Source organism: Tachypleus tridentatus, chromosome 8 (assembly GCF_004210375.1).
Source record: "Tachypleus tridentatus isolate NWPU-2018 chromosome 8, ASM421037v1, whole genome shotgun sequence".
Taxonomy (NCBI): Eukaryota; Metazoa; Arthropoda; class Merostomata; order Xiphosura; family Limulidae; genus Tachypleus; species Tachypleus tridentatus.
In genome coordinates, this window is record NC_134832.1 from 106,867,775 (window position 1) to 106,889,022 (window position 21,248).

Here is a 21,248-nt window from a genome sequence, read left to right on the forward strand (position 1 = left end):
CATTATTTATCTTTTTCAAGTCATATTACATAGATAATTTTTAACCTTATAATAACTGATTAGGTATGTGGACCTCATTGACGTTTTAACCACATTTTCTTCGAAACTATTTATTGAACAAACGTAACCCAAATGTATCAATACTGCAATTAATATTAACGAATTTGCGGCATTTCTGGGAATTTCAAATGTGTCAGGTGTTGATCAAATATATACAATAAGGAAAAGTGTGATATAAATTCACAAAGGCATAAAACATCATTATACAACAATGATTGACCAATAAAAGAAATATGTTTAGAAACGTTTTGTTTATGTTATCTACAAATGGTACTACTGAGGTCATAAGAAAATGTTACAAAACCTCATTAAAGATACTAGAAATTAGATCATCCACACACTGGCACCACTACAGCTGCCAGAAAACTACGGAAAATGTTTACATTATCTATCACAAAGTTGCCAAGAAAGGAATAAGTTGGAACTTTGATGTAGTATTCACATTAAAAGTGTGTGTAAGGATATAAATAAGAAGGTTGCCGATTTACTAGTGGTTTTGGTTCTAGTTTTAAAGGTTACGAAGCGATCAAAGAAAAACAACTAATTAAGTATCAGATACATTTGTAGGTAGTTGTGTGCACTATTTAGAAGATCATGAGAATACCAACACTAATTTGTACAAAAATCCATGTTTGAAGCTAGAAAGGTAGTTGAAAAATTAGTCAAGAGGAGACAATAGTCACGAGTCAAGAAGAGTCAAGTAGCAGTTGAGTGCCAGCAACAGAAAAAACCCCGAAGCCTATAGAAAAAGTAGAAGAAACTAAGATTACCGTTATGATGGGCTTGCCCAACGTTTCTTGCTTAAGCCATCTGTAAGTAACTTACTGCCATCTTTCCCAGCATCAAATAACATGCAAATAAATCCATTGATTTAGTGATGTTATTGGAAGCATAATTAAAGAACATTTTGTCAGTTATACTAGAGGAGTTTGTTAAATTATTTCAAGATATTTGACAAGTTGATTGTAATAAAATATTTTGACAAGGTATATTAAAAGTGTTTGAGTGTTTTAATCTTAGTCTCAGAGTTAAATTCTTTACTATAAGTGTAAACTTTCTCGAGTTTATGCTTGTGTACTCCATTTGTTACTGCATTACTCAACTAAATGTAAATAAATTGTGGACTAGTAGTAGTAGTCGAAGCTCCAATAGCTAGCCTAACTACCTGCCCGTCACAACTGTACAACTTACTGTTACAGCTTTCTTATGCTTTTTTATTCAAAACCAAAAACATAAAACATAAAATTACTAAATATGATGTAATATGTGAAGTTCATATAGTTTATAGTATATAAATTAATTAGTAATTTGAGATTAATAGGTAAACTTTGCAAGTTAAACAAGAATATTGTGTATGTATGTACATGTGTTTACAAACTTAACATATTCGTCTACCTTGGATTGTAGTGTTTACAAGCTGGAAACTAGACTAGCAAAAGGAATAGAGAACTCCACGTTTCCTTTAGACACATGTTTAATAATTTCCTAAGTTTGGTTTTTGATCACTTTTCTTTGATAAACTCGTTTCTCAGATGCTGGACTTCCTGTTTCTCTGGAGATATTGATCTGTCGATCTTCGTTTTGGAATAGGGCCCAGCTCCTATTCACTTGGCAACTAGAGATTACCACAGCATTCTATGTGACTCCAAATTACAACCAGGTATTTAATAATTCTGGTTTATATTGTAAAGGTTGAAACTGATACTGCCATTTCGCTTGTACAGACTTTGTATCCCCATCACTAGTGGCTCAGCAGCAAGTCTAAAAGCTTATGAGACTGAGACTTAGGTTTCGATACCTGATTTTGGCACGGCACAGATAGTCAGTTGTGTAGCTTTGTGCTTATAAACATACAAATAAACAAAGCATAAATATTAGTTTGATGGTTATTTTCTTTTGGCTAAGATGGCTTGTGTATTTTAACGATTCAACTTTGCAAACATTTTATGCAACCTCAAGTTGTTTTAATCGTCCTTTCAAAATCTCTACATGATATTCATTGTCTCATTAAAAAAAGCCCATGGATATTATCCCACCTTTTTGTTTATATTTCCTTCCTCGTTGAAATAAAAGATACCATAATGGAAGACGAAGCTAATATTTTATCAGTAGTGAGACGACTATAGCCTTGTCAAGCTCAAAATATATTGCTAGAATACTCAAACACTAGACATTTGACAGAAACATTTTGATTGAAAATAACATGTCTTTGAAAAATGGAAATTCATTTGTCAATGTAGTGTTAACTGTTAGGTTCTAAGTGATCACAATCAAATTCTTTTCTTGAAAAGTATTTCAAAATAAGAAAAGAAACAGGTACCATTTGTTTTATATGTATGTATATTAAAATAAATTCCTCATTAGCACGTTTGAATGTTCTAGATTAACTCAATCTTTTGAAAGAAGCAATATCTTTTGTACACTTTCAGGTCATTGCCTAAAATGAAAACTAAGCATAAGAGCATGTGTACCATATAATATGGATGTGAGATTTTCAACTATCACGGGGTTGCCATGACAGAGCTACAACATCATTGGGAAATGAAATGTATGAAGCTTATAGATATGATTCATTAACTGGTAAGTGAAACGCATTTAATAGCTTTAAAAGCACCTGCCACTGGCCTTGACTCTAGGAAATAAATACCACAATATCGATATCTAACACTGATTAAACCTTATCACAAACTTAGCATGACATGAAATAAACTATATAACACTATCCATGGCTTTGTTACGTGTTTCAGTAAATACCTAAAAATAAATGTCAATACTAATATCTAGACAAATTACGACTTTTACAGAAAATGAATACTGATAAAATATTATGTGAAATTTTGAAGGCTTGTCATCGTTTAAGCTTTAATAAGAATCAAACATGCTTCAACAGATATCCACTTACAAGTCTACCAGTGGAACAGCGGTATATCTGGGGTCTATTCCCCACGGTATACACAGCAAACTGCCCAATGCGGTTTTGCTCTAAAACGAGCAAATATAAACAATTAGAATAATGGTTTATCCATAATTTCCTGTAGTACGATATGTTTGTTTTCTTTCCGTTCGGGTTAATGTCACAAAACAATGAACATTTCAGTTATTACAATCAAGTACTTCTTTACCACCATTAGTGAAAATGTTCGATACATCAACTTTGTTTTCTCGGTGTGGTGTACATCAAACAATAATTCTTATCCTAGTTAGTGTAAATCCACATGGTTTTGAATATTACATTACTAAAACACGTATTCTTTATCATCATTAATAATCGATAGTTACATCCATATTTGCTTCTGTGACACATAGAGTATTGAATATAATTATGGAAATGGTAAGATAAAAGTACATAAAAGACAAATGGGATTGCCTCTCCTTTATCATGAATCTTAAAATAGGCTGCACAAGAGAACTGTTTCTGGATAATTTACAGTTTAATTTGTTGTCATTAAATGAATAAAAAAGTGCTAACCACTATATAGCTAATAGTAACAATACATTGTTTTGTTTGTTTTATGAATTTCGCACAAAGCTACACGAGGGCTATCTGCGTTAGCCGTCCCTAATTTAGCAGTGTAAGACTAGAGGAAAGGCAGCTAGTCATCATCACCCACCGCCAACTCTTGGGCTACTCTTTTACCAACGAATAGTGGGACTGACCGTCACATTATACGCCCCCATGGCTAAAAGGGCGAACATGTTTGGTGCGACGGAGATTCGAACACGCGACCCTCAGATTACGAGTCGAACGCCTTAACCCACCTGACCATGTCGGGCCTAGTTACAATACAATTACCCTTTGTCTTGTCTCCCAGGACCGAAGTGCTACTTTAAAAACCGGTAGAAACCAAAAATTTTGGCGAGCAACAATACTCCAGAATAATACTATCTTTATTAGAAGTTGTGTGGGTGACTCTGAAGAGGATGAGTGAAATAGACACTTTTTGTATTAGAGGCATTTAGCAATAGTTTGTTTATTTGTTTTGAATTTCGCGCAAAGCTACTCGAGGGCTATCTGCGCTAGCTCTCCCTAATTTAGCAGTGTAAGACTAGAGGGAAGGCAGCTAATCATCACCACCTACTGCCAACTATTTGAATATTCTTTTACCAACGAATAGTGGGATTTTTTTCTCTTTATAACACTCCACAAGTGAAAGGGCGTGTATGTTTGGTGTGACGGGGATTCGAATCCGGGACCCTCAGATTAAGAATCGAGTGTCTTAACCACCTGGCCATGTCTTTTAGCAATAGAAGCTGTCGAGGTGAACATGACAGACGATGGTCGAGCACAGATTTTGCAGAAGAATATCCAGAAACACAAGTTTGAATGCCGGCTCGAAAACAGTACGATGCACAATACAATGAAATGGTCTCAAAAGACACGTAGTTATTAAAAACGTCTGGGGAAAAGAAGTGATGAAACCTAAAATTGAAAAAAAATTGGTACCAGACAACAAATTGTGGAATGGTAAAGGCTGACCCTGTCCTCGATGGAGGTCCTGCAATAGGCAGTATATTGCTGTTTTAGTTTTTCAATTATTCACTTGTTTTAGTTTGTTGAGACACTGGTAGTACAAAGTTGGAAAACCGAATGGTACTTTTATATAAAATCGATGGCACCCTGAATGCTTATAAGTATATGCACAGTTTGATCCGCCATGTTATTTCTTCAAATATTAGCTCACCAGATTGGAATTCTTCTGCTACCATAATGAAAAAGGCTGATGGAACACTCACGAACATGAATTAACATACACAGTTTACTGTTGTAAACTTTCTGGCTTATGTAAAACCTGATTAGTAAAGCAATTTAACGACTAAATTTTGCATATTCTACAGCTGTTCATTCACAAATTACATGGCAATACCATGAAATAATTGTGTAACACTCTGTATACATGAAAACTATAATATAAAAAAACACTAGTTCATTTTAAATTTATTCACTTTTCTTGTACATCATCTTGTACAGCATTAGTAAATTCTCCATTGTCCTTGTTAGTGACTCCAATATGTGTGTCATTTGTACGTTTCCATAATTATTTCCATTATTGTATATCTAAATCCACTTGTGAAATTCCTTTACTACTTGGTGATTGTGCCCTCTGTATATATATACGTATATTTATGTAGGTGATAAAACATTATGAGTTAATTCATATGCATTATAACAACGCATTATTTTGCCACACATACATTCGTATATATACATATCAATACGTTATATTAATGTTTATTCCTGCAGTACACAATGGGATAACAATGACAAATGTGTGGTAAGTCACGGTAATAAGATTCACTATTATGGTTGACTACAAACACGTCTACCTGCACACAAACTTCGACTATCGTTACATAAGAATAAAATAATCATGTACATAAACCTACAGGAAGGAAGCCTTTCGACTATAATTCATACAACATGATTACTGTTTGTCCTATAATCGGCAATATATAATGTATTCTAATAATCATTTAAAGAAACGGAAATCAAGTACGATAAAAAATATTAAATTCCAACAATGGTTGGAAATATAATTGTCTTTCAGATGTATTACATGTAAATTCTGGTTTAAGTTTCTCGATGTTTCTGCTCGTTGTTGGAACTATATTATTTCAAAGCTGTTTTCATCTACAATTCTTGATCTATTTGTTTGTAAATATTCCAATAATTACCAGGACTATGCTTCCGATCCTCTTCCATGTGCTGCTCAAAACGATGTATGGTTGATCCCTGATAATTTCGTTCACGTCGAAAACAAACTCATCGATAAGCAACATAGGAACGTTGAAATTTATTTCCTGACCTTCGTCTTGAAAAGAGAAATGTATTTTAAATTTACACATTCACACACTCAATGAGTTTTAAGCGTTTGATTTCAAGGTATTTTTAATTTTACTGCTTAAAACATAAAAAAAATTAACCCATAAACGGAAGACTGGCATAGAATTACAGTTTTGAAACATCGTAGCTAACCTTAAAACGACTGTACATCCCATTTAAATGATATTTATATAACATTGTTAAATAGTGATAGATGAAAAACATTTGAAATAACACATTTTGTCACACAACAAAAATGATAATGGTTACTAACAATGTGATAAGCTCTAAAAATGTTTATGAAATTAACCTTGTACTTTACAGACATAAACTGTTACTATTATTGTACAATCCTTTATACATTACTTTATAATAAGTTTCTATTTCTAACTAATCACCAAGATTGTTGATATCAAAGTATACAAAAAGATAAATTTCATTAATTTTATTCTTCATTTATAAACTTGATACATGGATGTTGTTTGTTTAAGTATTCCAAGAAGTCCACACTTATTTTTTCTTCTTAAAAATAACAGAAGTAGCATCAACATACCTAATGTATCTAATAGGTTTGAAATTCTTTGGGCAGTTATTTAGCCATTATTTTTCATGATAACATAAAAAAAATTCCAGAGTAGGTACTGATTTTAAGACAATAGAAATAACACCAGTTCGTTCATAAATATTCCAGTCAAAACATAAATTACATTTTCGTAGTAGCAAAACTTACTAACCTCTTTTAATTTTCAGAATCAATATTGGTATTCAAAGACTCGATGTCAAAAGCTACACAATACTTTTCTTCAAACCATGTATCTTCGGGTTATCACAGACCTTAAAGACATCCCTAATCATATATTCATTCTTTCAAAATATTTTAAAAAAGTGTTCAAAAACCTACAAATTGCATGTGAATATAATCGATTATTTTGGCCAAATGAGACAGTTATTTTTTATGAATTTTTAGTAAACCATATAAAATACAACACTAAAAACATAGCGATGTAATATACTTGTACTTTTTACCGTTAAAATATTATCGTTTCTAACAGCCCCCGAGTGGCTCAACGGTATGTTTGTGGACTTACAACGCTAAAAACCGGGTTTCGATACCCGTGGTGGGCAGAGCACAAATAGCCCATCGTGTAGCTTTGTGCTTAATTCAAAACAACAAGAATGTTTTTAATAGAGACAATTATGTTTTCATCTGACCGTTCTGTTGGTTTATGGTATTAAACTTCAGTTTAGTTTAATGGAACATTCCTATAATTATGTTATTTACATACCCTTCTTAATGTAAGATAATCATGTTCTTCTCTTTATCTGACTTAGATAAGGTTAATTCATTGTTTTGACTTAAATGATAAATCGCTTCAGTTTTTTTCCTTTATTAAATCCAGAAAAACAAATAAGACCACACCTGATACTTTTATTACAATACTACCAATATTTCTTTTATTTTTCCACAAGCAGTATTATCCTTTACTTTTTCTCATAAGCTCATTAAAATATTAAAAAATAAGTATACCTGTTTCTATATTGAAAACTTTTATCAGCTAGATAATACCTTCTTTTCTTTTTCAGTAATTTTCTACTAAGTAAAAATATGTATAACTTCATCATAAATAAATTTTGTTTGTTGTAACAAATTGCTTGAAACTTAGGATAAAATCAGTAAATTATCCAGCTTCAGTTTGAAATATATAATTTTACTTTTTTTTTAGAACGCTAAAATCAGGGGTTCGATTCCCCTCGGTGGGCTCAGCAGATAGCCCGATGTGGCTTTGCTATAAGAAAACACACACAATTAAACACACACGATCAAAACTAGTACATATTCCCTTTCGTCTTGGAAATTTTAAATTTTATTTATTGCTGTTAGGAAAGTTTAAATATATTGTCAATTTCTACTTGAAAACTTAATTTTACAAATTGTAAAAGTCACAACTTCCAACGGTAAATGGTAAATGAAACACTGCATAAATTTACAAATATTTTTTTATGTTGCACCATGAACTTTTTAAATAGTATTATATCATGTTAGACAAATATATTTTCTATTAATAAATATTCTTTAGTCTCAATAAATTATATTTTATACTATTATGTGTTTTGTTTTAATATGATAAACTTAACAGCCATATTAAAAAAATAAGGGTAATGTTCTGCCTGTGCTGCTGTACTCTTTAAACTTAATTAAGCTTATCTGATGCTGTGACTTTCCAATAAATAACATTTAATACGAAAACATTTACGGGAATTAATAGAAAGTCCAAGAAAGCTGTAAAATAGTTTCCCAGATCTGTAGTTTGTTTCTAAATTTTCTAAACTTCCAACTACATTCTATTGTTCTTACATGAAGGGGTTTCATCTAATCACTTTCTCAGGAAACCATACATAAGTTCTCATGCCACATTATTCACTTTACATTAGTATTTAAACTTTTATTACTTTGCAGAATGTGATATGAATTGAGACTTGTAATAATAAATCTTCAGACAAAAAGATAAAAACACCAAAGGAACGATAGACTTGGTTAATTGCATTTTCAAGGAAGGATAGAGCCTTAGCAAATAAAAATCCTATGTTTTGGAATGAGCAGCAAAAATAAAAACAAATCAATGATGTGTTCTTTACAGATAGTTTTCTCTGAGGTGTGCAGAATGTAAACTTGAAATTGTTTTACACTTGTCTTTGCGAATTACGCTAAAATGTTACGAAATGATCAAATGTCCCATTTAAAATATATTAGGTTAATAAATTATTGAAACAGAGTTAGAGTTAATATGTTTTTGAAATTTTTATACAATAGTTTACGAGACACTTGACGTGTGCTCAGGAGTTTAGATAAATCACTTTTGTGTACCATGTGATCACTACGACGCATAGTTTAATGGATATAACTGTCAAAGATTGAGAGAAAGTCTTGCAAGACTAAATAAAATAGCCTCTATGCTAATGGTACAAATCTAAATCCATACCAAGTTTCCGTTTGAGATTTAAATTAACTTACTTAACTTCATATCATAACATCTTTTCATGATGTATGGCCACTTTATCCACCTGTTATCCAGAGATTATCTTGCATCAACTATCCCACATATTCCTGTTGAGGCTATTTCACATCAGTATCGGGTGTGGGCTATATATTACACTCACTGTAAGTTATAATTGTTGGGCTAAAAGCAACTGATTGCTGTTCTGTTGCTTATACACCATCATAAGAGTGGTCATTCTCATCAGTTGAGTTAGAAATCACAAAATTTGTAAGCGTACATTTACAATTTTATAATCTATTTATCTAAACCGTTGAACTAAAAATGAGATGGTGTGGTATGTGCCTTTACCACAACTAGCATTCGGCAAAACTTCTCGAACATCTGACTATTTACGTTAATTTCTTCGTCTGTGTGGATTTCTCCAGGACCTTTGAACCATGTCATAAGATGCCAACCGCTCATCAAAATATCAGCAACGGGCAGTGTCTAAATATAAATCAACAAATAAACTCGGATCCATCTGCTTAAGTAAATAATAATGATTGACGATTAGAGATTAACTTGATCAGTCTTCATAAGAGGACAAACGATGTTTAAAGCTATGCTCTCCAATAGAGAACCTACTACTATTTAACGAAGTTTTATTTTAGTGAGCAGAATTCTTCTAAATATCACAAAGTACGATGATTGTATCACCCTTCGAGGTTACAATACAACTATAGTCAGAAGACCTGCATCCGTATGTTGTTGTAGCGTATGACACTCGATGTTGATCCCAGCTTTTGTATCATATATAGTATCTTCTGTTCAAAGACCCTAAAACCATTAGCTATTTCAAAGCTTGGACACCATACTTATGTGCTTCATAGCAGTAGTAGAGCACAATAATCCGCATTTGCAACTTATACACCATGAGAAGGTTGTACTCCACCTAGCTGCCCGACAGGTAACTATAAAATTTAAATTTAATCTTTTCCAATAACCTGAGAGACGAACCACTCTGAATTTTTAGTATTTCCTCAGATACATAAAGAGAAACTGGAATAAAAAGACAAAAGTCATGTATTATTTAGATTGTTGTATCAATTAGTTCGATAAGAAAAGTATTATTTAATTTGAACTCTTTATTAGAGAAACATTCACGTATATAGAGTCAGAAAGCTGGAGATATACACTAATTTATTTATAACAATAATTAAAAAATAGAGAAAAAACACTTAGTACCATATATCATATAATTATTGCAAGAACTTTTTTATATTGAAATATGTCTCGCGAAAAAATAAAAAACAAAACATCTTTTTATCTGAATTAGTAAAATTAATGTTCGGTAAAAGTAGGTTTTGATTTTGATTTAATTTATTAAATAAATCATTGATAAAACTCTTCGAACAAAATATTCCGAGTGTTTTTGAGAACTACTACGATATCATAAAGAAACCAGCACCTAAACAGAAAAAATTAAAAACTAGTCATTATTGACTTGTCTTTTTGGTGCTCATACTAACAATCAATAAGATATGTGGAAGAAATTAAATGATGTGGTGCGAAATATCTAAGCATACAAACAAATGTACCCAATCAAATTATTGTAAATCAGTTATGACTGCAGATTTTCTAATTGCATTCTTATTAATTAGTTTACAAGAGATTTTAGCTGGAAAGTGTACAAAAGTGAGTGGTTTAATATCCATCTTTTGTTCTACCAGAGTATTTTATTTCAGAAAGCCCTTTCTTCTATTCCATAATTTTTAGTTAAAATGTATCTACGGTAGTCCAACTGTCTGTTTGGAATGCTATTTGTATGTGGTACAGAAACTCAATACTGTGCTATAAAACATTTAAGCTGGCGGAAAAAGGGTGCTTATTAAATTTAAAAGTAAAATAAACCTGACGAAAACCTCGTCTGCAGATGCTTTTGTTGCATTTCTCTAAATTATTCCCTTCTAGATCTCAAAAGAAAGATCTCTGGCTTGTTTGTTTGACTTCACACAAAGTTACGCGATGAGTATTTGAACTAGCAATGCCTACTTTTGAAATGATAGACGAGAGGGAAAGACATCGTTCACCGTTAACTTTTGTGCTACTCTTTTCAAATCGAATATTTAAATTTAAACCTCACTATTATATCGCACCTGGCCCGGCATGGCCAAGTGTGTTAAGGCGTTCAACTCGTAATCCGAGGGTCGCGGGTTCGAATTCCGGTCGCACCATACATGATCGCCCTTTCAGCCGTGGGGCGTTACAATGTGACGGTCAATCCCACTATTCGTTGGTAAAAGAGTAGCCCAAGAGTTGGCGGTGGGTAGTAATGACTAGCTGCCTTCCCTCTGGTCTTACACTGCTAAATTAGGGACGGCCAGCGCAGATAGCCCTCGTGTATCTTTGCGCGAAATTTAAAATCAAAAGAAAAACAAAAACAATAAAACTGTATATTCTTGTGGCTTGTGCAGGCTTTGGTTACTCACACATCTTTCTTACCATCCAAAAAAAGTAGGTGTAGCACCTAGTTTTTTTTCATTTTCAAGAATAGAAAGGTGTTTGAACAATTGGTATTTAATTTGAATGCTTTCTCCTAGCTAGCATCACTAATCATCAGATAGCTGGTTTGATGAGAGCTAATGTACTTCACAACTACAGGTTACAACCAACATGGCATGCAATTAGTCAAATATGTACAACATCTGATAATATTTTGCAAGCTAAAATCCAATATTTTATTATATTTAAATGCACATTTGTGTAGCTTACATTATTATCATAAAATGTTTTCCTCCTGAGTGAAAATTACGTAGTGACAATGCGATTCATTAAAATTCAGAGTTGAAATTATAATTGTTTGACTTTTTGGTTTTATTTCTCGAATTTCACTGTTTTCACAGAGTACTATCTGTGAATTTTCATCATTATTGCATTTAATCAAATAACTTGTATTTTTTCAACCTTTAAATAATACCTTTAGTTTGTGCGTGATATAATGAAGTATCTTACGAGTTGATTGTGGTCGCTACAGTATGTAATTGTTTCACTGTCTTTATAGTACAAATGCTATTCATATGCATAAATACATGTTTTATGCATATAATACTGAAAAAAATAATTTCTTCACAAAGTGCAAACTTACATGATAGAATAACGGTACGGAAACAGTACCTGCTTATTATATGTAAAAATACCATACATTATGGAACAGTCCTTTAATTCGTTGCTCCTAAGTATGACCATGGAACTCGTTATAACAGTTATGAGAGTTAAAACCAAGAACAAGAATAGTTCAGTGTAACATTGGTCTGCTGTCATCAATCTTGCAGAAAAAGTTTTCTTAAGAGGTTTCAAGTATCTAAATAACTGAGATCATTTATACATAGGGTGCGTGCATGTATACATTCTCTGAGAGGCCTTGCTCGTGAAATAGTAACAGTAACAAAATTCCGCACTTTGTCTTGATAGTATTACACAAGAGAGATGTGTACGTATTTTGATTTAATCGCTAACTGAAAATCATGCACTGTTACTAATATTAAATCATATAATACTAACATTGAATGTTGTAGGTATATATGAAATAGAGAGTTAAATCATCGTATTACCACTTAAAACTTTAACACTAACTGTTAATATTGTAATATGAAGCTATAGTCTGATCGTCGGCAATATGGGAATATTGTAATATGAAGCTATAGTCTGATCGTCGGCAATATGGGAATATTGTAATATGAAGCTATAGTCTGATCGTCGGCAATATGGGAATATTGTAATATGAAGCTATAGACTGATCGTCGGCAATATGGGAATATTGTAATATGAAGCTATAGACTGATCGTCGGCAATATGGGAATATTCTGGAAAGATATACTGATTGTCATAGCTTCTTTTCGAAACAAGGGATATCTTTGTTCGATTATTCTTGCCGAAATCAGTGTCATATTGAATATAATGTATTCATAAATACGTTCGTTAAGTCTACATATAAAGACATGTTATTTAAACCATTGTATTTTGAAGCTTCTTAATTATATATATATATATATCTCACGCGCATAAACTCAAGCATAGATCATATACTATGATCGTGTGAATTTTAGAGGTTTTCATGGTTTTGAGACATTGCTGTATAATGACCAGTTAACAAAATTGTGTTTCCAACTTGATGTTTATGTGAGAAAGTCTAGTGAACAGAGCACATTTTACAAGTGAGATATTAATAATAAAGGAACTGTCATGAGCTTTGAATTACGAAGACTATCCACATATTGAGTGTACTAAGACATATGTTTGTCCTTTCTTCATCTAATTATCTTACAAACTTCAATCATTAGAGGCAAAAAGAAACTGCTTGCGCAAAAGAGAATGGAAGAAGAAAGCCCATTTCCTACTCACTTCGGCTAAACAACATTCACACTAGTAAGTTGTTAACACGTACTTTTCTTACTGTAATATATGATCTAAACATCATAAGCAATACGATCTCTACAGGACAAAATCATGACTGATGATTATTTATCAGTACAATGCACTTCTTTTACATGTCTGCAATTTGTCATAGAGACAGTAACACACGTAACACAGCTTATCATTGTATATTTCTGTTATATTTTATTTAATGCTGAACGTAGTGCTATATATAGTGCCTTGTCCTTCCGTCTGTTGGAAATAGTGTTACAAGTCGTGCTAACCTATAGTTCTATTCGAAGCAAAAGCTCACGTTATCCATATCTTTAATATGTTTCAGTGTCTATTGAATGTACTAATTAATGTGTATTAATACTCTCATATTTTTGTACAATTTAACAATTTATTTCACATCTGGTAAAAGTAGTGTTACGTATCTAGTATTCAATTGATCCTTAAATGAATCTGTGAACATATGTAATAATACTCAATGCATTATAGTAACACACCAATTCGTAATGAATACAGAGTTACACGTATCGCATTTAAAGCTGGACGTTTATCTTATATTGTGCAATCATCTCGTCCACCGCTGGTGCAGCAGTAAATCTACACATTTACAATGTTAAAATGAGGGGTTCAATTCTCCTCGGTGGACTCGACAGATAGCCCGAAGTGGCTTTGCTATAAGAAAAACACACACCCAATCATTTTAAGATCATATAGTGGATAAATAATGTTTATATTACAACTGATGTGAGAGTTTCCAATTTACAGCTCCTAAGGTCTTAGTAAAATCTTACTTTAGTGTTTTGATTTTTATGAAATCTGAAACGTGTTAGTGTGTGTATACAACCGGCCTATTATTTGTTAGTCCTTTAAATTTTAAAACATGTGATGCTACTATACCTTAAGTTAAGACTACACTAAACTAAGGCAAATAGGAGTAAAAAAATTTTGCTTGGTTTAGTTTTGAAGTAGATTCCAATTTATCGACTAGCAACCTTTAAAAAACGTGGTTCTTTCTTTAAAAATATTTCTTCCTTCAAACACGCGTATACTCAATTATTAGTTTTTTGTTTTAAGTACAGACCAAGTCTTGTTTTTTTTTTACTTTTTTGAGGCTTGTTATCTCAGTTATTAAATATCTGTTGTTTTTTTTAATATTCTCGAAAAGTTCGTTAGCTTTACCGAATTAAAGGGGAAAAAGAATGAAAATGTCTGGGTTCTAGTATAGTATTCCTACACAAGTGGCTTCGTATCCTTATAAAGATGTTTTATGTACGAAACTTTTTGATATTTTTTTATTTAAAAAAGGCCTATCATACGTAAAAATAATAGTTTAAAGGCCATTATTATTTCTATAGTTTTAATACAGAGAAAACAAAATGTTTATTTGAGCTTTTCTGCAAAATGCATAATAAATATTACAACACTTATGAATTAATCTTTCAATTTAAATTAAAAAAAAATAAAACTATAATTTAAGGGCGTGTATGAGAAAAAATTCACCAAAAATTTAAGATTGCAAAGAAAAAATATTTTTTTTTGTGTGAAAGCAATGAGAGTCTTTATTGGACATGATTTGATTTTACATTTAATTTTTGTACTAAAATCGTACCGTCCGCCTGTGATTCAGCGGTAAGTTTGCGGACATTCAACGCTAGAGTTATGGTTTCGATTCCTCGAGGTGGACGGAGCGCACGTTTCACATTATGTAACTATGTGCTAAAAATGTATATAAAGAAGAAGAAGAAAATGCACCATTGCTAGGAATTCTGGTCAGCTGAACCTTGACAACTGAAACACTATTTCTGTTCATGCTACCATTGGTTACAGCTTGGCTGAACCGTACTCTAGCGTTGTTAGAAATCTGAAACTAAATTTATCAACTGACACTTGTTAAAATTAAGTCAGTTAACTGAAATGTCAAATTAATTTCTAAAGCCCAATTTCAGATATCCTTTTACGAGTGTATATATGGTAAGATATGTTTTATAATCTTGCTAGTCTTAAGCATTCTTCATGAATTCGAATAAATCGATTCTTCATATACTTATGTCAAATAAAATGTTGGCAATTGAAAAAGTTCAGGGAATGACTTAATGTTTACCCCAAAATTTTCACGGTTCACCATCTGAATTTAAATAATGATTTTATTAATGCTGTTTGGTAACTTTTACACATAGCTACCCTAAAGTTATATGTGCTAGCTGTCCTTTTTTATGAAGTGATAGAATAAAGGAAAACGGCCCGGAATGGCCAGGTATTTAAGGCGCTCAGCTCGTAATCTGAAAGTCGCGGGTTCGAATCACCGTCACACAAAACTTGTTTGCCCTTTCAGCCGTGGGCATGTTATAATGTGATGGTCAATTCCATTATTCGTTGCTAAAAGAGTTTCCCAAGAGTTGTCGGCGGGTAATGAGGACTTGTTACCTTCTCTCTAGTCTTACACGGTTATCGCAGATAACCCTCTTGTAGCTTTGCGTGAAATTCAATACAAACAAATTAGAGGAACAAAGGGTTAGACAATAATATTCTCTACCACTTCTTTGAATACTCTTTATCACAGAAGAATGTGCTTTTCTTCACATTGTTACATATCCACGGATCAAGAAGAGAAATGCTCGGCGACGGGTTTTGATCCTGAAGCACACAGATTGCGAATCTAGCGTCCTGATTACCAGGCCGTTTCCAGTTTTATTTATATAACTTTTTAGCAGAAACTTTATTGAGTCAGCTTAGAATACAGAAAATATTACCCGTAGCTTTTTGCAATATATTAATAAACTCGTGCAAACAAAATATGAGAATGTGCTCATGACTAATTAAAACGTGTTGTACTTTTAATAAAAGGTTTAGTTATGTTTAGCTCCAGAGACCATAATGGCTGAATGGTAAGCTTGAAGGCTTATAATAATTTAAAAACTGCTCAAATTGGCCATTGTATAGTCTTGCACTTAAAACTAAATAACTAGATTTACTTCTAACATATAAAATATCAAGTAACATTAAATAAAATCAATATTTTGTTGTTATAATGTCGTTTATTTCTAGTATTAATATACCTTCTATACACCAACATGTATCACAGAAATTAAACAAGTAGAATGTATCCATATCCACTGAATGACATTGCACAATGTTTGAAAACAATGAATTACTAATATTTACTATCAAGGCAAGGAGTTCCTTAATAACAACAATTTTATAACGAATGCAAGATGTTACTGAATTTTCTTTTTGTTTTGTTTCAAGTTAAGCACAAAGCTACACAAATTGCCAAATGTGCTCTGCCCACCACGGGTATCGAAACCCGATTTCTAGGGTTGTAAGTCCCCAGACATGCCGTTATGTCAATATTTTACCATCAAGAACTGATATTTAGGAATAACAAAGATTTAACCACAAAGGACTGATGTTTAGAAATAACAAAGATTTTACCATCAAGGATTGATGATTAGGAATGAGGAAAAATGGGATTTATCAGCGAATGATTGATATTCAGATGTAAGGAAAACTAAACATCTAGGCGTTTTATGAATCACTAACAAACGAAAAGAGTGATTGAAAATACTTTAACGACTTTTATCCTAGTAGACGATAACGGAACAAATATTTGTTTCAAACACAAATGATTTGCACAAACAAAATGTTCATAATGGGAATTACTTCTTTGAATTAGACGTCAGTTTGGATATTAGTACTAAATAGACTTATTGAGCATGGCGAATAAGTTAATTAATAATAGAATTACAATTAAAACAATTTGAAAACAAAATATTTTTTCATGGAAAACCCAAAACAAACAGTCCCATTCTGGTACAGCTGTTATTCTGGGGACTTACAACGCTAAAATCAGGGATTCGATTCCCTTCGGTAGACTCAGCAGATAGCCCGATGTGGCGCTGCTATAAGAAAAATACAAACACACACACAAAACAGACAGTAAAAATATAAAATTTATAAAGGATAAAAATTAATGTTTTCAGAGCAACCATAAGATTCATGATGAAATTAAAATTCCAAGTTACGTTAGAAATTAAGGTTAGTAGAAATGAAGTGAAATTTGTTGCCCTGCAACAAAGACAATATAAGAAATAAATTTGTTTGTTGAATATCGCACAAAGCTATATTAGGGCTATCTGCACTAGCCGTCCTTAATTTACCAGTGTAAGGCTAGAGGGAAGGCAGTTCGTCATCAACACCTACCGCCAACTCTTGGACTACTCTTTTACCAACGATTAGTGGGATTGACTATTACATTATAACGTCCGCATGGCTGAAAGGTTAAGCGCCTAACCAACTGGCCATGCCAAATATAATCGTTATTGGATATAAAAATAGGGTTGTTGAACAATTAGACTATACAATTAATTTTATAAAGATGTGTGATAAATTATCAATAACAAAAATCATTGACGGATACTAATAAAAATTTTCAATACTTTTTTACCCTTAGTGAGTAATTTCAACTGCCCTCTTGATGATAAATAAAACGCCAATATGTCACCCGAGATTTCAGCTGGTAAAGGCATGGACTTTCTCGTTTTAAAACCAGTAATATTACTGGCAACAAATGCCGAAAGAGGGCGCCAAGATAATGCTCCATTTTCGGGAAAGAAAAAAGGTGCTTTTAAACTGGGAAACGGTTGGTACGAGGAGTTTAGTGTATTAAGAGTAATTGGAAATGGTGAATGCTTGCATGTAGTAGAGATGCAAATAATATGATGTTGTAAAAATCCACGTTACAATTGACAAATATGCTTGTTGATTCAACAAAAACTGTTGCATGCCACTGCAGTAGACAGCGAATGAAACGAAAATTAACTTTTTGTTTTATTTGAAATAGTGTTACAAGTGATATGAAAACTATAATAAGTGAGTAACAATTCTAAAGAAGCGTAAGGGAAAGAAAAACAGTAAGCGAGTGACATCTCGTCAGTTCCATATAAATAAATAATAATTTTAAGTTAAGGTAAAAGCCTTATAATACCATTTTTTTCCTACTCTCAATATCTATATGAATTACACCAAGATCACAGTCTAGCTCTCCAGTACTGGCAAGGTGAGTAGATGTTGGTTTGAAAGAATTAATTAGTTGTAAAAAACTGCAATATTTCTATATATTGTAATACTGTAAAATATTCTTGTTTTATTATATTCGAAGTGATCTACGTACATCATTTATAATTCATATGTATTTTTAAAAGTTCATGAAGCTGATAGATTCTGAGTGATTCTTGTCAGATTTGAATATATGCAAGTATTCTTGAAAGAGGCAGATTTATCAGAGTTAAGCTCTCCAGAGAAGTAAAAGTTTAAACGAAATGTATCGCTTCTGAGAGTGAAATTCGAGAAGCACCAGAAAGTACAGAAACAAAATAATAGTTATAAAAAACTTAAGTACTGAACTACTTCTTTTCAAGTCTTAAGAAAATACTTTTAATCTTTTGTTTTACTCCGGGAGCAAACTGCAAGATAAAAATAATGTGAGTCTTCTGTGTAGCAATATGAGTTTTGGAATAAGCGTGTGTATTTTTTATAACAAAGCCACATCGGACTATTTGCTGAGTCCACCGAGAGGAATCGAACCCGTGATTTTAGCGTTGTAAATCCGTGGATTTACTGCTGTACCAGCAGGGGACAAGTGTTGGAATAGATATATATTGAGAAAATGTTCAAAGTTGTAGGTTTGCGAGAAGTTAAAGGAACATGTAACGCATGATTGTTATTTTTTGTAAGATGAAATGGATACGAACATGCCTCGTTTCCAAAGAAGTATAAAGCTATTTGGAGCTGCTCAATTAGAGCTTGAAAATGTGGATTATTGAAGTTATTAGACAAAGATTTTTAAAGCAGTTTTACACATTTGTTTAAAATTAAGCACAAAGCTACACAATAGACTATTTGTGCTTTGCCAAGCACGGGTATCGAAACCCGGATTTTAGCGGTGTGAGTCTGCAGAGATATCGTTGTGCCTCTGGGGTGCATTTGTACGGATAATTTACTTCGTTAAGACCTGACAGTAAATTACTAACCGTTTCTAAACTTGTTTATCATAGTAATTCCTATTACTTGTATTAACTGTAGCAAAGGTGTGCTGTTTAACATGTAAAGGATAGTGTTACTCATTTTATTGAAATCTGCACATTCTACTACACTTTTCTTACATTTATTTACTTATCCATACCTAAAGAAAAAACAATGTTTTGAAGTTTTAAATATTCATAGAAAATGTTTGAAGAAGGAAAAACTCCCCGTGAAATCACAAATTGAAATTACTTGTTTTAAAAATTTCTTATATTTCCCTCTAGCTTCGTGACTGCAACAACAATGGGCTCTATATTTACTCACAGTGTGCGTGTTTGTTTTAGAATAAAGCCCCTTTGGGCTATCATGAATCCACTGCGAGGAATCGAGCACCGTGTTTTAGATTGCAAGTCTATAAGCTTACCGTTGTACCACTGTGGGCTTCTCCTTACAGACTCATGTTTTTAACTCCGAAATTAACCGCACTGTTGTAATTTGATTTGACTTTATGACAGAAATGCTGGTCAGCAGGAAGACAGAGAAGTAGGCTGATAAATTTCAATGTACACGTGTTCAATGGAGTAACTAAGAACAGAGTAAAAAAAGTCAAACAGTATTAAATCTATATTATTCACATTATGTAAAAAATCCCTATCAATCCAGTTGTTACATAAAGTGAGTCAGTTCAAAGGTTATGCCTTTCTTTAAAAAAAAGAAGTCTTAAAAGTGAGAAAAATACAAGCGATAATCAATAATTTGTTTTATCATGCATGTTTTAGGTGTACCTGCATCAGCTAAAAATAAACTTTAAAATATCATAAAAACTTTAAATTATCAACGTTTTCTATAAATAATTTGAAAAATAACCCCAGGCAATCAGATATGTGAGATCGTTTACTGTAACTTGCTATTTTACTGGGAGTGAGGGAAGAGAAATACTCTGAAATAATACAACTCGAAGCCGAGAATATGGCGTGTTGCAGTAGTGGAACATGCGAGTATCCATGGTTACATTTTCACGAAAAACAGTAATAAACAGTTTCTAGATGTCTTGGTCTGCTTTTGTCGCCAGTTAGACCCTGAAATCAACATACAACAGATGCATGTAGAGGGTCTCTAGAACCAGTCCATTTAGTCAGCGCCTGAAAGTGTTGACAAAATTATGGAAATTGTCTGTCAAAAAAGCTAAACGTTGACAGCGTGGTCTTGTATACACAATGTTGCTATGGCAACGACTGTCTTGGTAGGAACTGTATTGAGTAGTAAACCCGGTTAGAACATATTTCTTGTATTAAGTTCCTTTTTTTTTCCTTCTCGGTGTTTATTGTGTCCTTTTTCTCCAAGCTGTATTCCATGTTGAGTAACTAGTCAGATTTAGTTTTGTGTCTACCAGTCACGATCGCACATAAACGTAAGCATTTTAAGGGCGACACAGGGTCAACTAACAACACAATGTATGAGAATTTTCAGCATGTTTTTTTAAAGGGAATTAACAAATATAAATTTTAGCCTCATTAATTACGTAGTTTTCTTCCGATTGGAAAGTTTCAACTTTAAACTATGAAACAAGTAAGTTGCTGCGAAACGTTGTGCTAACGTTATTATAAGTTGCTTACAAGCTACGATTGTTTTGTTATATCAGCTATGGTTTCTTCCACGTGAGAGCCGACAGCAAGAGGGTTCGCTTATTTCTTTCGTATTTCGAATTTTTGCTCAAAGTTACATAAGGACTATCTTTGCACAACCACATATATCTTAAAATAAAGGACTGAAAGAACGGAAGTTGGTCAACAACATCCACATCACCGCCTCCTCTTGGGATGAACTTCTCTTACGTGATTGAGTAATGATATTTGGCCGTCATTCATTCAGCATAGCCATTGCTCCAAAGTAAGGAGTGATTTTTTGTGACAAGGAGACCCGACCTGTATACACTGTTATTA

General features: G+C 32.6%; 1 protein-coding gene across 1 annotated transcript in view; it reads left to right on the forward strand.

The window, feature by feature from the left end:
• The first annotated feature begins 17,939 nt into the window (after window positions 1–17,939).
• Window positions 17,940–21,248, forward strand: part of LOC143223151 (potassium voltage-gated channel protein Shaw-like) — a 162,928-nt gene continuing 159,619 nt past the window's right edge. The window contains exon 1 of the transcript XR_013012686.1: window positions 17,940–18,340. The gene's annotated coding sequence lies outside the window, so the exon portion shown is untranslated. The remainder of the gene's footprint in view (window positions 18,341–21,248) is intronic.